The sequence below is a fragment of the Oryctolagus cuniculus genome, chromosome 5, assembly GCF_964237555.1.
Source record: "Oryctolagus cuniculus chromosome 5, mOryCun1.1, whole genome shotgun sequence".
In the NCBI taxonomy this organism is placed as follows: Eukaryota; Metazoa; Chordata; class Mammalia; order Lagomorpha; family Leporidae; genus Oryctolagus; species Oryctolagus cuniculus.
This window is the reverse complement of record NC_091436.1, coordinates 25741722-25759077: the sequence shown is the minus strand read 5'-3', so window position 1 is coordinate 25759077 and position 17356 is coordinate 25741722. Positions and strand designations below refer to the sequence as shown.

At 40.8% G+C, this 17356-nt stretch overlaps 1 protein-coding gene across 23 annotated transcripts in view; it reads right to left on the bottom strand.

The window, feature by feature from the left end:
* Positions 1-17356, bottom strand: part of HIVEP2 (HIVEP zinc finger 2) — a 216982-nt gene that overhangs the window by 155529 nt on the left and 44097 nt on the right. For 8 of the 23 annotated variants that reach the window (XM_070073481.1, XM_051855303.2, XM_070073488.1 and 5 more), the window contains exon 2: positions 15083-15157. The exons of 13 other annotated variants lie outside the window; for them this stretch is intronic. The gene's annotated coding sequence lies outside the window, so the exon portion shown is untranslated. Of the gene's footprint in view, positions 1-15082; positions 15161-17356 lie in introns of those variants that run through there. 2 more of the 23 variants (XM_070073477.1, XM_051855310.2) reach the window with 1 other exon arrangement.

Here is a 17356-nt window from a genome sequence, read left to right as displayed (position 1 = left end):
TCAGAATTGGGAGGGGGTATACCCAAGATAGCATAAAAGGCAATGTTGAAAAAAAAAGTGCTTTTTCAAAATTAAGCTCCCTAAAACTATATTTAAAATCCTCTTTGTATTTAGTAGAATACCATATTAATAAATCTTTTACAAGTTTTGACTATAGCCAAACAATGGGAAAATATATTCCTAGCTCACTATCCATTGCCCAGCCAAAGACAGACAAATCACAGGCTATCAGGTTAGTTCTTTTTTTTAGTCACAAATAATGGTGGGATTTTGTTTGATATTTAATTTTCAAAAAATTATAGCCTTAAATATCTCATTGCTTAATTGCAGACTTTTTCATTTAGTAAATAGTTCCTGGACATTCTATAGGCTTGTGGTCAATTAAGTCATTATATTCATCCTTTCCCAGTCTGAAATGCACCTACAAATACATACACACACACACACACTAATGATCCCCACAACACCCACATATTGGTTCCTTCTAACAGCCAAAACATTATACCTCCTGGAGCAACAGCCAATACTCTTGGAAGAGTACACCCAGAAAAAATATGCTTGATCACTATGCCAAGATCAAGCTCCCCTGACCACTGAATCCGCCATGAAGAAGACAGAAGACAACAGTATGCTTGCATTCATTGTGGATGTTAGAGCTAACAAACAACAGTTCAAGCAGGATGTGAAATTATGACAATGATGTGGCCAAAGTCAATACCCTAATCCGGCCTGAGGGAGAGAAGAAGGCACAGGTTTGACTGGCTCCTGGATGTCACCAGCAACACTGGGAACATCTAAACTGAGTCCAACTGGCTAATACTAAATATATTTTTTTTTCAAATATCTGACTATGGTACTAACTATGGTACTCAGGCCACCAAAACACTTCAGTGGCTCTGGGAGGTATGATCCAAGTCTTGGATCAGACATCATCCTATAATATCATAACTATTCTTTTATATATATATGTATTCCCTATTGGATTTTGAGCTCCATGAGGTCAAAGACTGTATCATGCTCATACTTATTACTACATCTCCAGCCTGCAGCAGAGTGTCTATCATGTTTGTTGAGCTTAAGTGAACTGAATGCTAAGACACAGCATTGACATTTTTATCTCCTGATGTGGTCTAACTGGACTACATAAAAAGAAAATATTGTAAAACAAAGGAGTATTGTCTTTGAAATCAAAGAAAACAGGGATCAACCCAAAGCCCTAGCATAATTTAGGCAATTACATAAAACCTTTGTCTGAGCCTTAGCTTCCCATCTACAAAACTGTGTTAGGATAAACTAGAATCAAATATATTATGTGCCTACTAAAATATCCAGCACCTATGAAGAAAGTGCCCAATAAATGCCAGTTATTATTATGTCTAAGGTGTGAATGGACAGCAGAATATACAAGTATATGTAAAAGACATAAAAATGACCTATTTCAGGGCTGGCGTTGTAGCACAGTAGGTTAAGCTGCCACCTGTGACACCAGCATCCCATATGAATGCTGGTTTACATCCCGGCTACCCATTTCCAATCGAGCCCCTTGCTGATGCTCCTAGGAAAGCAATGGAAGATGACCCAAATGCTTGGGTCTCTGCCACCCATGTAGGAAACCCAGATGAAGCTCCTGGCTCGTGGCTTTGGACTGCCCCATCCCTGGCTATTATGACCATTTGAGGAGTGAATCATGGATGAAAGATTTCTCTCTCCCTCTCTCTCTCTCTTCTCTCTCTCTCCCTTCTCCTCTTCTCTCTCTCTCTCTCTCTCTTTCAAATAACTAAATATTTTTTTAAAATTTAAAAATGATCTATTTTGCTACTTTCTACTAGAAACAAGTCTATATAAACTGTCCAGTATTAGCCACTAGTCATATTTAGCTGCTGATGTTTGAAATGTGGCTACTATGCCTGAGAAACTGATTTTTTACTTTTAATTAATTTAAGTTTAAATAGCTCCATGAGACTGGGGGTTACCTTATCAGACAGGGCACAGCAGCATCAACCTCGAAATCAGCAGAGCCCTCTTTACATGCCTATCTTTTTCCTTTTCTCCCAAATCAGTCTTATTCACAAGAATTCATGGATCAGTATTAATTAGGGTCTATGTCTTGTTTCTGTTTAAAGAAATCAGTCCTAAGTGCTTGTTGTTTTCACTTTGTAAATTACCCCTATCACTAGTTGAAAGTAGTAAAGCAAATTAGCTCTATCACTAGTTGAAACTAATAAAACAATCCATTCTATTCAAACAGATACAGCTTTGGAAGTACAGAAGATCAAATAACACAGCTCCACACAGAGCATCTTCCCAATCAGCTCCTCTACACCCAGAAAGTTAACTCATACCATCGCTCCATTGGTGTGTTTGTTTGTATATTAATGCACCTGCTTTGCATTCCTTCTAAAATATAAATTCATTTAATATAGAAGCAGTCATGTGTCCTGTTTCCTTCTATGATGGAGCATCCATGTTGAACGAATGCACGAATTTTAAAAACTGAATGAAGAATACAGGCCACAGAATGGAATTCCCAGCATAACACAGAAAGACTACAATGCCGAGTGCATAGGATTAAGGACCTGAACAACTTGCTTCAAATCCCAGATTTGCCACATACATTCCATGAGGTTTGAGGACAATCACTTGACTTTCATTTGTCAAATAATATTAATTACAACTCCTGAATAATTTATAATAATCAAATGAGATAAATCAAATATATAAATATTAGTACAAATGGAGTAACTGAGAAAGTCACAAAAGTAACATTTCAATCTTCATATTTTGTATTATTACAGAAAACAATGTTCCATAAATATGAAGAATACCATGTGTAGGTCTTGAAATCTGCGCAAATGACTATAGGGAAAGATCAACTTTAAAATATATATACAAGGATGATTATACTTCCATTTGTAAACTACAATAAAATGACTCATTTCGTTACCATCATTATCTGTAGTCTACAATCTTTATCTGATACCAAGATCAGATAATGCTGAAATTTGCTTTTGTGTATATGACCCTTCTCCTTAATAATACCATGTGCCATGGCCCTCGACAGGGTTTGGTAATAATAGTTCATTTTATCCTGTGCTTTCCAGTACACAAAGTGCTTTTGCCTATGCTCATATTCTTAAAATTTTCTTCTTTTTTATTGAAGATTTATTTATTTATTTATTTATTTATTTGAAAGTAAGAGTTACACAAAGAGAGAAGGAGAATGAGAGAGAGAGAGAGAGGTTTTACCTCCTCTGGTTCAATCCAAAATTGGCTGCAACAGCCAGAGCTGAGCTGATCTGAAGCCAGGAGCCAGGAGCTCCTTCTGGGTCTCCCACGCAGGTACAGGGGCCCAAGGACTTGGGCCATCTTCCACTGCTTTCCCAGGCTATAGTAGAGAGCTGGATTGGAAGTGGGGCAGCCAGGACTTGAACTGGCGCCCACATGGGATGCCGGCACTTCAGGCAGCGGCTTTACCCATAACACCACAGCACCAGCCCCTAAAGTTATCTTCATGACAATGTCAAGAAAGACTGAGAATTTTATTATTTCCATGTGGTAGTAAAGGAATAATAAAGTAAGTAAGTAAACCTATCAGGTTAGTTGCTCCAAGTCTAGATCTCTTGTCATGTCATTTTCCAGGAATTTCCCAGTTTCCTAAGGAGAACTCAGGTTTTATTCATGCTTTTCCATGGAAGTTTCAGCAAAATATCTGGTTTTACACCTCAAATCTCATATGCATGTGTGTGTGCGTGTGCATGCATGTACACATAAATAATTTTTTTTTTCTTTTTTGACAGGCAGAGTTAGACAGTAAGGGAGAGAGACAGAGAGAAGAGTCTTCCTTCCGTTGGTTCACCCCCTAAATGGCCACTACAGCCGGCATGCTACGCCAATCCAAAACCAGGAGCCGGGTGCTTCCTCCTGGTCTCCCATGCCGGTGCAGGGCCCAAGCACTTGGGCCATCCTCCACTGCCTTCCCGGGCCACAGCAGAGAGCTGGACTGGAAGAGGAGCAACCGGGACAGAATCCGGCGCCCCAACCAGGACTAGAATCTGGGGTGCTGGCGCCACAGGCGGAGGATTAGCCTAGTGAGACACAGTGCCGGCCTACATATATAATTTAATATTAATTAGTACATAACAGTTTTTAAAAGTATCTTCAGCCACACTCACTCAGCAAATCCTTATGGTTCCTTATAATAATGCAGGTATACCAAGTAGTGCAATCTCCATTTACAGACTGGGGCTTGGAGAGATCTTGACTCTTGACCACGTCTTTGCAGAGTTATGGACAAGAATGACCTGCAGCTCTGGATCTTCTACCAACTCATCCAACCTCACCTTCCTTCTGAGATTTTTGACTCATTCACAGATAATACCTGACTTAAAATTCTGTTACACTGCTCATATAGTAGCATTCAGATGATCTGAGCCCTTCTTGCTTCTTCCTTCCCTCTCACACACTGCGATGCCTCTTAAGCTGCTTCTCCACAATTGAAATACTGGACGTGATTATGGAGTTGGATTGTGTTTGTTTTATACTCAACTTCAGGTCCTGATTATGCCCTGTTTATTCTTTTGATCCCTTGCCTATGTCCAGCCAGTGAAAATGCTCCTCTACAAGAAAGGCTGCCAGAGACAGGCACGAACAGGCACGAAGGTCCCAGAAAAAGGGTACATCCTCACATGACCTTTTCTCCTTGAACCGCCACGCCTTCACTCTGGAAAGAGGAGATGTTCATTTGTTTTGATGGGTTGTAATATCTTTTTAATTTTGTTTTTCAAGGAAATAATATGAAACACAGAGTAGATGGGAGAAGACAGGCACTTGTGCCCAGGTCCAGCAACAGAATCACAACTAACTGAAAGCAATTTAGGTGGTCCATCCAAGAATCTTTCCACCATGGAGAACAGCAGAGAGTCACAGTCAAGGGCAGTGCCTAGCTGAAGGTGGGAAAGCATGTGCACAAATCCACACCTACACCTCTGCTAGTGCAGAGAAAGCTCTCCCTCCATGCCCGCTGAGGAGCCACAGAAATAAGCAACTTGACCCCTAAAGAGTGTTTGCAGCCTGGCAGTAACCTGAGCTGCTCTAGGTTATTTTTGCTGATGGCTAGTGGTTCTTAAAGGGGCTGTGTTCTATGCAAACATGCCCAGACACAAGATGCAAATCAGTGACCAGATGGATGTGATAGATCTTCATTAAACACAGTTCATATAACATATAGTCTAATGCTCTTTCAAAGGGATCAATCATATGCCTGTGATAGAGCATCATTGGCTGAAAACACTGAAGTGTTGAATAACATATAATACTATTGGCTGAAAACATTAAAAGACAGCAGGCATTCCCCAAGGTTCTGCCCTTGGCATGAGCCTGCTACTTAAGAAGGGAGTAGGGAGTAGAGATTAGAGATGGAGACGGTTGCCAGAACTGGCCTCCACCGTTATCATCCCACTTAGCGCTCACTACCACCCTTAGAAGTATAATTATTCCGTTGTACAAAAAAGGAAAGTGGAGCCCGGCTCCGTAACACACTCAGAAGTTACATGAGGGATGAGTGCAGCCTCCTTCCAAGACCATCTTTGAAAATGGTGAGGATTCTGAAAGCAAATGTTCCACTGGAAAAATAATTCTCGTGAAAAGAATTAGTCTTTTCAGCCTCTATCCCACATCCTCATATTGGCCAGGGAGTTACAAAAATAATGCACAATAAATGAAGCAGAATCTGGAGGCACTCAACCCCAAACCTGTAAACCTGCTCCAGCTCAAACTTGCTGAGTGACCTTGGGTAAGTCAGTTACACTCACTGAGCCTCAGTGTAATAGCAGTGGTACTTACATCACCAGGTTATTTTAGTGATTAAATGAGTTCATCATATATGTTTCTCTGGTTGCCTGGCACACAGAAACCCCTCAGTAAAACACCGTGGTATTCCTACCCATTCAGCAAATGTGCAATGCAAACGTCTCTGAAATCTGACAATGTATGAGCATGAGAAAAATTGTATAGCAGCTATCTGTTGAGCAGGTACTTGACAATCATCATCTCTGGTGCTCATAACTTTTCCCAACGAGTGACTCCCCTCCCCTAGCCCAAAGTACAAGCAGTAAGTGACAGAGAAGGGATTTCCACTCAGCTCTGACTCCAAAGCCTGTACTTCTTCCTATCTACCACAACTTGCTAACTGTGCAACCTCTTCAGCACTGTTTCATCTGCCAGCTTTTTTTTTATTATTATTTGACAGGTAGACAGTGAGAGAGAGAGAGAAACAGAGAGAAAGGTCTTCCTTCCTTTGGTTCACTCCCCAAATGGCCACCACGGCCGGCGCTGCACCGATCCAAAGCCAGGAGCCAGGTGCCTCTTCCTGGTGTCCCATATGGGTGCAGGGGCCCAAGCACCTGGGCCATCCTCCACTGCCCTCCTGGGCCACAAGCAGAGAGCTGGACTGGATGAGGGGCAACCGGGACTAGAACGGGCACCCATATGGGATGCCAGCACCGCAGCTGGAGGATTAACCAAATGAGCCATGGCGCCAGCCCCCCAGCTATTATTTTTTTAATTTGGTCCACTCTCTGCAGCAAGTTATGGGTCCATTATGGATCTAGAGGTAACTACAGAAAAATATGAAGTTCTCTGTAATCCTACTAAAACCATATTATTCAAAATACTCATTTCTGAGTCACAGATCTTCAGAAACCCACAAGCCCTATCATATACAAATCATGATAAAATTCTATAAACTAATAACATCTTATAGTTCACAAAGCATCCTCACAAACATTAGTCCATTCTAACAACTCATGCTGGTGGCTCTGAGCCTCTTTCAGGTGAAGAAATGAGACACAAGTAAGTCATTTGCCTATATTCCCATACTCAATAAACAGTAGACCTATCATTTGCATACCCAGGTCTTTTGATATCCTTGTTCCATGTATTTTACCTTATCTAGCTCTGGAAAAAAATGTCAGCATCTTTTTGCTTGATCTGCTGTGCTGAAAAATGAATCAAATATATCAAGGTATCATTAACATCCCCTTCCATCTTTTATGCACTATCTTTCACTTTTGCTGAAAAATACAGTTTCATTTGATATCTCTACTATTTCCCAACATAGTATAATATCTACCCAAGGAAACCAAGTCAACAGGATAATTTCCCAAAGGTTAAGTGTTCAATGTGGTGAGGGCCATGCCTTACTCATTATTTTATAGCTAAATTATTGCAGTCAAGAGTCAGTGTTCCATGATTTGAATTGAAAAAAAAAAAAAAGAAAATTATAACTTTATAAGATAATATATATGTTGCACCCAGCACTGTGTCATAGTAGGTGAAGCACCAGCATCTCATATGGGTGCCAGTTGCTGACCCAGCTGCTCCACTTCTCATCCAGCTCCCTGCTAATGGCCTGGAAAGTAGTAGAAGATGCCCAAGTGATTGGGCCCCTACACCCATGTGGGAAACCTGGAAGAAGATCCTGGCTCTTGGCTTCAGATCGGCCCAGCTTCAACTGTTGTGCCATCTGGGGTGTGAACCAATGATGAAGACCTCTCTGTCTCTTCCTCTCTCTGTTGTAACTCTGCCTTTCAAATAAGTAAATCTTTTGTTTAAAAAAAAAGATAATACATATATGTCCTATTTTGAATAATCATTTTAGGTACCTTTTAATTTTTTATATTTTATAAGAGAGAGAAAGAGAATCCAACTACACAAGAGCCAGGACTTCAATCTAGGTCTTCCATGTGGGTGGCAGGGATCCAAGTACTTGAGCCATCATCTGCTGCTTCCACAAAGCCAGGATCAGACACAGTAACTCCAGTAGCACCAAATGGCCATCTCTAATTTTAGGTACTCTTAACAGAGAATTTGACTACAGAAGTTATGTTTTAGTATAACATTTATTGAGTGTCCACAATGTCCCAAGTGCTTCATGTCTACTACTTTATATCTTATTACTCTTATTTCACAGATGGGAAACTGAATCGAGACAATTTGCCCAAGGGTAGGGAACTAGTTACTCACAGAACAACACTGCGAACTCAGAGACTCTAGTGGCCAAAGTATGTGCTCACAACCGTTGTACTACACCACCCCCAAAGATTACATGACAGCCACACTTCATTCAATCTTCACAACCACACTAGGTTACAGTAATAGGAAATCAACATTGTCTGATAATTCACTGGCATGATTTGATAATCAAAGAAAAATAAAATAATCCAAAATTAACTATTTACAGAAGTCCTGCTCCAATACCCATCATAAGTAGCACATCCATCATATTACAATTTAAAAGGCTGTTGGAAAAAGAAGTTACAGCTACATTTTCATTTTAACTCTTAAAGTTTGAATTCATAGCCAATTCAGCAATCTTTGATTTGTTTCTATGCAGTTGTGTACACTTCACAATATTTTTCATTTGTAATCTTAAAATACTTATGATACAATCTAGCATCCACTGAAATTTATCTTTTACAACAAAGGAATCTACAGAAAGTTCTCTTCAGGACTTAAGCTCTTACTTTTTTTTGTCTTCCTCAATCTTATCTTTCTCATCGCTTTTATATTCGATTTATGCTTTCTGGCTATTTATTTTGTTTCTTGGCCAAATGATATAGGGTGGTGCCCAGTATCTTAGCAATCTTGCAAAACTAGAAGCTTAACAGTAGGTTTGTGAAGGTGAAGCCATGGACAGCCTACAATCATTATCTCCAGGGCTGGGCCCCCAAATCTACAATTTTCAGTAAGTTACCCAGGTAAATTCTCTACATACTGCAAGAAATCTTCCACTAAGGCCTTTTTCATTTGGCAATATGCATGTGCTAGTTTTATAAAAATGTAAACTTCACTCTCTAGACTTGAGCTGAGAGTTTCACATAGTATAGGGCACTCTATGTACTAAATTTAAGCCATAGAGTTTACAATTCTCAAGTCTCTGTTCAGATGTATGGCAATGAGGAAACACAACTGGAGAAGTGAGCATGTGTCAAACAAGGATTCCCCAGTGTAGCTGTTTTAAGGGATCTCTGTTGCATCTGAGGTTACTGAGGTAACATTTTAATTTCCAATGTTTAATTTTGGGGCAAAACCTGACCATTTGGGTCCCACCATTAATCCTCATTATCGAAAACCACTTTATTGAACCAAGTAATGTTTAATATCAGAAAAAAAAAAGCGCTCAAATAAAACTTTTTCAGAAGTCTTCATTTACCAACAGCAGCAACAACAACAACAACAAAAAACTATTTACTGACAGTATAGGGAAAAATTAAAACTTAAAGTGTGACCTATTTTGAGGGGTTATTTACTTACATTTCTAATTATTTGGGTCAATATGACAGGCTGTTACAGTCTACCTTGTCACTTCACCTAACATGATAGCTTCCCACTATATTGCTTGTTCTTCAACCTCACAAATATCCACCTCCTCAGCTCCTTCCTTCCAACAGTTCTTTTCTTCTTCTTTGTTATTCCCCTCCTCCTCTTCCTCCAGGCTTCTTACACCATCCTGTCTAAACTCCATTGTGAACCACTTTATTCTTACTTTTTTTAGATTTATCTATTCATTTGAGAGGCAGAGTTACAGAGCGAGGCAGAGACAGAGAGAGAGATCTTCCATTCTCTGGTTCACTCAAATGGCTGCAACAGCCAGAGCTGGGCCAATCCAAAGCCAGGAGCTTCTTCTGGGTTTCCCACATGGGTGCAGGGGCCCAAGCACTTGGGCCATCTTCCACTACTTTCCCAGGCCATTAGCAGAGAGCAGGATCAAAAGAGGAGCAGCCAGGACACGAACTGGTGTCCATATGGGATGCTGGCACAGCAGGCAGATGCCTAACCTACTATGCAGCAGCACTGGCCCCAGACCACTTAATTCTTTCTCTTGCCAGCATCCAGACTCATTCACCACCTTGGCCATCATATCCATCCTAAAAACCACTCAACTTTGGGTCCTCACTCTTTCTGTTCCTTGATCACCTACTCAGTGGAGAGGAAAATCACCAACTAGGGAGACAAAAAGCTCCCTCTTCCCAGCTCCCTGATGGTGAGCCATCTCATTTCATAATGCTCTGCTCTCACTTCCTCCAGAAGCAATTCCAAACAGTCCCCATGTTCCTCAACATTACCCAGTTTTCCCAGATAATTGAATCTGCCTTCTCACACACACACACACACACGTTTCCAACACAGTAAGTCCTTTCCAGAGCTCAGGTCTCTAGTTGCTCTAGATCTCTGCCCAGTCATCATCTAGCTTTCCCTCTCCAGTGAGACCACCTTCTTAGCACATAAAAATGGGGTCACATCAATACAAAAACACTTTCTGAGCCCTACTTCTCCTGCTGTCTGTCATCTCATTTTTCTATGCACATCCAAGCATTCTTGATGGAGTGGTCAGAACGATAAGCTTCGTGGGGCATGGAATATGATGGTGGTGCTCTCTAACTGTAGTGCTAGAACAGTTCTCTATGATAATCCTCACTTCTAATACTGATGCTACAAGAAAAACAGAAATCCCAACAGAGTGGACAAACTGCTACAATAGGCCCTTTATAAAAGTCTCCAATAGTCAAAAACTGTATGAAAAGGAACCCAACCTCACTAACCATCAAAGAAATGAAAATTAAAGCTACAAGGCGATATATACCACTACACAACAACCAGGATGGTCAAAATGAGCAAGATTAAAACATCACAGCAGGTTAGGGGCAATTGGGGTCCTCATGCATTGTCAGAAACAGTGTCAGTTGACATACATACTTCAAAAATAGAGGTGGCAGCAACTGCTGACTGAACATACAAAAGCCAGCATGTCCACCACAGGCTATACCCAATGGACATGAAAAATTAACCCAAATCCATGAATGGTAGAATGAGTAAGTTGCAATACATTCATATAATGAAGTGTATATGAATGACTATTACAGACAACATGAGTGAATCTCACTGACATTTCACCGTGTGAACAAAGTCAGGCACAAAAGAAAGCAGAGCTTATGATTCAGTGCATGTAAAGTACCAAAAACAGGCAAAACTAATACAGACGCATATGGTTTTGAAAGTTAGGGCAGTAGATAGGTAATAAAAGTTAGGGTTTCCTTGTGACTGGAAAAAGGCAAGAGAAGTGCTTTGGAATACTGCTCATGTTCTGGCTTTTGATCTACTGTGCAGCTGGTGAGAATTCACTAAACTGTCCTGTTCGGTATATACAAGGCTACTCAAAAAGTTCATGGAGGATGGAACTGAAAGACAACATTATTTTGGTGCAAAAACACTGAAATCCACGCATAGTTTTTTTCATAACACACATTTTTAAAGACCCCTTGTATACATGGATTTAAAAAGTTTTTGCAGCTGGCGCCACGGCTCACTAGGCTAATCCTCCGCCTTGCGGCGCCGGCACACCAGGTTCTAGTCCCAGTCAGGGCGCTGGATTCTGTCCCAGTTGCCCCTCTTCCAGGCCAGCTCTCTGCTGTGGCCAGGGAGTGCAGTGGAGGATGGCCCAAGTGCTTGGGCCCTGCACCCCATGGGAGACCAGGATAAGCACCTGGCTCCTGCCATCGGATCAGCAACGGCCATTGGAGGGTGAACCAACGGCAAAGGAAGACCTTTCTCTCTGTCTCTCTCACCGTCCACTCTGCCTGTCAAAAAAAAAAAAAAGTTTTTGCACTAAAGCAAAAAAAATTAACTTTTAATATCACTTTCCACAAACATTTTGATGCTCCCTCTGGTATGTTACATCACACCCTAAAAAAAAAAATCTAGCTATATATACTTTGGATTTCCTTTTCTATCTCACTCTATCAACTGTGAGATCCTTGAGGTCAGGGATAAGGCTTTTTCATGTTTCCTTCCCTAATTCCGCAAGCAGTCATTCACAACTCAGCTCCCAAGGGAGGATTCTGGAGGCTTGAATGGCATAGGGCTTCAGCCCTGACTCACTCTGTTCTCTTTCAGGCTCTTCACTCTGAATCTGTTCTCAGCCTCTCCACTGGGTTCCAGGTCTTGATCTCTGCCTACAGAAATGGTGATGATAATAATCTGCCCTTTCTTTGAAAATTGGCTTTGAGTCAGGAGCTTGGCATAGATTATCTCTTTAACTATCACAAACAGCCTGCAAGTTAGTAATTATTACCCCCATGTTACAGACCAGGAAACCAAGGATCCCAGAAGTTAAGTAATTTGCATAAGAATGCACAGATAATAAGCTGGAGAAGTAAAATTGAAAGTCAGGTCTTTCGTATTCCAAAGTCAGAGATCTTTCCACAGACCACACATGACCACAGATAGAACAAACCTGAATAATAGGTCATTATTTTTCTCAAAGGCTTGCCAGCCTTCCTCTGCTGAGGCAAGTTCATCACTGCCCACTGAGTGTCCCAGGCTACAGTCCTGCAGATTGCCTTCCCTTCCCCCCACCTCTTCAACCAACTCAGTTACTTAGTACCGTTTCCCAAGTTTGGCAATCTATCCTGTACACACTAATCTCAATATCATAGCATAAATTCAGGCTATTATTTTTTCTTTTGAAGATTACTCTAATTGTCTGCACACCGTGTCTTCCTAATCCAGGCTTGGTTTCCTCTAATTTATTCTTGTGATGCCTCCTGAGAGATCTTTGCAAAATGCAAATCTAAGCATGTCTCTCCTCACACCTACAGGATAGAGTTCAAACACAGCAGCATGGTGTAGGCTCTATGACCTGACCGCTGCCAAGTTCTCCAGATCCTCCCTTTGTGATGCCACTCCTCTTACCCAACCCTGTAATCCAGCCACAGGAAGAACTGTCGCTCAGGGAAGCACCTTGCTGTTTCCATGACTCTAAGCCTTTGCATGCCAGAGTTTTATCTTCCTGAATGTTCTCCCTGTGCTGCTCGTGCAGCACAACCATTCACTCCTCTCCCAAGCCCCTCAGGCTAAGTTGCTGTGTTGCTTTCATGTCACAGCTAAAAGCTTGGTGCATCCTTCTCCTGGAACCCATTTCACAATGCATTGCAATGTATGCAGTCCAGAGTCTTCACTAGACAATTAGCTCCTCAGGGGGAGACACAAGCTTGTTCTTTTTCACATGCTCAGGCCCACATACAACAGCAAGTCAAAATGCCTCAACAAGTGAATTATACAATGAAACCAATTATATGTGTATGGACAATTTTAGCTTCAGATCATTTATTTGTAAGAGTAAATGCAAGGAGAATGTTCCAAGCAGAAACAATGGGGGCTGGGGAGGAGAATAGTTCATTAGTCTTTATGAGGTCTAGAAGAGTGTAGCTCATGGAGTAAGCTGAAAACATTTAGCTACTGTGTAAGTGTTCTCAGGAACACAATATCCTCCCTCTTCCCAGGCCTCTCATCAATAATCTCCTCCCAGCACCACCAGAGCCACCTATGGTGTTAGAGGCAGGGATTAAGTTCAAGAGAGAAAGGACAAGGTCACAGAACAGGATATTACTTGGATCCCAACCCCTGAACCCAGTGGAGACAACCAATGATGTTGGACCTCAAGTTTTAGGTGGAAAAAAAGTGATCTAAGGCTTACTAGAGGTTATTTTCAGAGCTAACCAGGAGAGAGTAAAACATTCTTCTCCTCTCTTGGATCAGCTAAATTGGAGCACAGCAGAAGTAAGCATTTTACAGACTGTTCTATCATTTCTAAGATGCAGCATAGGAACACACACATAAAAATAGTCAAGTAATGATGCTGTCTCTTCAGACTGAAGAAACTAAGCAAAGGACTGGCAGGATTGCTGGGAATGTGTGTGCCTATGAAGCATACTAAGAGAAGAAAGGTGGTGTCTGAGGGTTGAGCCGAAGGCCAGGAAACTGTGGGCAGGAAGATTTAATTTGCCAATCACTTGCCGCCCCCCGGGGCCATAAGGTACTTCCATAAAAGGCAGGACAGCAGAAGACCTACAGAAAGCACTCCTTCCCACAGAGAATATAGACTTTTTTCACCATGCATGTGAAGGCTACAATTTAACTGCTCTCTCTGGCATGAGGCTGTGAAAAGCAGCAGCCAAATACCCGCCAGAGACACAGAAAAGCAATAACTATGTTGACATTCCAAGAAGAGAGGGAGAGAAGATTTTTCTCCCAGAAGCATTCTTGAATTGCCTGTTCTTGCTTCCCTTCCTCAGCATGAGGGAGTGGGTGTTGGGGGCTAGATCATGTTAAAGACCAGAGGGCAGCTGACATGAACTTCTATCAGGCCTCCTCGCACAAAGGCCTTATTATAAAATGCACATAAAAATGCGTGGGCAATACTTGGAGGGTTGGGTTTTGTCTCCCATCCCCCCCCCCCCAACTCCCAACCCTGTGCTTTGAATGCATTTGTGTATACACACCCTCTGACAGAATAGGTCGAGTTGCCATGGAGCTGTAGCCTCTGCAGTTTACAGGGGAGGATCACACTGCTTTTATACTTCTAATAGCAGAGGTAAGAATCACTGCATAATATTAACTCCACTGGCATTTCAGACTTCCAGTTGCTTGTCTTCGTGCACTCTGCATTTTTTAATTCCCTCCTTGTAACATTACCACCATGGAAGCTGCTGGCAAACTGCTTCTTGTTTTTGTGAAATCGGTATGCCAAAATATGGAGGCATACTATGATCTGTGAGCTTCCCCACACCCCTGCCCTTCCCAACAGGCAGCACATGACCTTCTCACATCTAGAGGAGTTTATGAGAGATATAAAACATAAACTAAGGCATACCTAATAAGTACTCTGTGCAACACATAAAAACTCCCATAACCAGTAGCTGTTTTCTCTGACATGATAAATCTAAATATTATTCATATTCTGATTACTTTTCAAACAGGCTTCAAGAATCAAAATCATATCTCGAATACTTTTGCAAATATAGATATAGTTCCTCTTGGATCTCATTTCAAAGCTGAGTTACAACCTTGTTGTTTGGAAATCAAATAAAAGAATCTAATAAAGAACACAAAGTGATTTCCTAATAAAACCTCAATATCTATCCTGTCCCTCCTTTTTGGATTTTTCGTCTCCCACGAAAATGGTTATTTGACTTTTGCAAAATCAAGTGCAAAGGAATTTAAGAAAACAATTTTGATTTCCTACCTGGAAATCTGCTTTCGGTCCTAGTCACACAGTCTCATAATCTTGAGTCTCAATTTCTCAGGTAAATTCGCCAATCTGCTGACAAGAAGTTTTGCGTTATGATTTCTCCTCCCACAGTGCATCATCAAAATGTGTCTATGAAAATGACCTTAAGGTTAGCCAGTACTGCAAAACTGAATCTATCTGTTTGGGAAATGGGAGAAGCAAACAGGTGGTAATAAAACCTAATACCGCTGTACTCAGCACAATAAGATGTAAAGATGTAGAAACAGATCATGGGAAGGAAAATTAACTGAGCGCACTGATCACTTAAAGAATAAAATACCCATGAGTCCATAGTAAAATCAGTCAGTCAAATATAGACATCCCTTCCCTTCAAGAGATAAAAACAAACTTCTTCTCCCCTGAAGTGGAGACTGACTTACAAAGAATAGAATCCAGAAAGCGAAATGTAGCACTTCCAGTGGAAAAACCTAGCAGATTCTATCTTACCCAAGCTATCAAGGATAACGCTACCAAACATGTTAGTGTGATATGTCCCCCAACAGAATGCAACAACACAGGCACCTCACCTATGTGGTTTTCTGTCCCCAAACTCATAACCCCAGACTACAAAATTTCTAGCCAGTACTTTTAAAAGATGTCCATCCCATCTACAACAAGTTGAGTGTGCCATAGTATACTTTGTCATGCTACTGTTCTTCATATATCACACTGTATTTTGTATTTCATCAAATACTTTAAGTGAGCAGTTAATTATTATTATATTAAGTTCTCAGGCAAACCAAACTTCTTGAAAACTATCAATCAATCACTTAAATAAATGGGCTTCTTTAAACAATAATTTTCTTTAGATAGTAATTTTTCTTCTTTTTTTTTTTCTTGACATTTCCAGACCACCTCAGAATCCTATCTTCAAAATACTGTACACTTCAGTTTTTTCTTACCACAGACTGTGTATTTTCATTATGACTAGCAACAGCATGCCTGCTGCTGATGAATCTGGCAACTATGCGAACAGGTTTACTCTCTATTTCAACGCCACAACACTCAGGACCTTCTGAGCACCCCGGCCAGACACCCTGTGCTGCTTGTGGATAGGCATTCCCCAGCCTCTTGGCTGGGTGACAGCAACCACAACAGCCCACAAGGTGGGTGGAGAACCGATGAATAAAATGATAAATATTTGTGATGAAACAGGATGTTGGGGGATGGAGAAGGTGGAATATCTCAACTACTGAACTACTGAAACTACTCTAGAGCTCCCAACAGTGTTCTCTTATTGTAAAAGTAGGAGCTATAAACAGACAGATCTTTTCTCCAGTGTTCTCCCCTTTATTATAAATAATTTTTAGAATTACTACCATACAATACAGCAATAACCAGACACAGAACTTATGACTCTGGGCTCACTAAACCATAAGCACTAAATCCCAACAAATGTTGTGATTTTACAATGAAGATACTCCAAAGAACAATGTGAAAATACAATTTTCCAGGCTAGAAAACAACATGTTCAACAGGTCTGCCATTGTTGCTGATTGAATGTATACTTGAAACCACTATTTCCCGTCACCGGCATCACTTAGTAACAACAAAAACAATCATCATTCACAGGCTCCAGTGTTCTTGTCAAGAGTAAGTTCAAGAAATTCTGACCTAATACATGGTGCTTCTCTTACACAGAGGAAGAGACTTTAGTTTTATGGACTCTGAATCCTCAGCACCCCAGTGGTTCTCATTAATTCACACACAGGTTCTAATGTCTCGTATTAAAGCTTAATGAAACACAACAAAAGATGACCGACCATGCCTTCTTAGATTCCCCAATACTCGTATTTCTCATCTGTTTTACATATCTCTTGTATTATTGTCAATGATTGTGCCACAGCAAAATACAAACACCGAAAAATGAAACACACCTCAGTAGCAATTTTCTACTCAGTGTAGCTCCAAAGACTTCTTTCGTGTTAAGCATTCTGACAGTGATCATTCTCTCCACACAAGGAGAGAGAATGCCAGCATGGGGTTGCAGAATGAATACACAGACCAGAACTGAGCAAGACATAGCAAGCTCTTCCACTTCAGACTAAATGCAAAACTTATTATCAATATAAAACTTCAGCTTTTAACACATCTTAGACTTAGAAACTCAATTTGCTTTGTCTGAATTTTAACAAGGATTTAACAAAAAACTCCACATCAAGAAATAGGAAACTAGATAGATGAATTCGAGTGCACACATTCCACGTTTATTCTCCATTTATTATACTA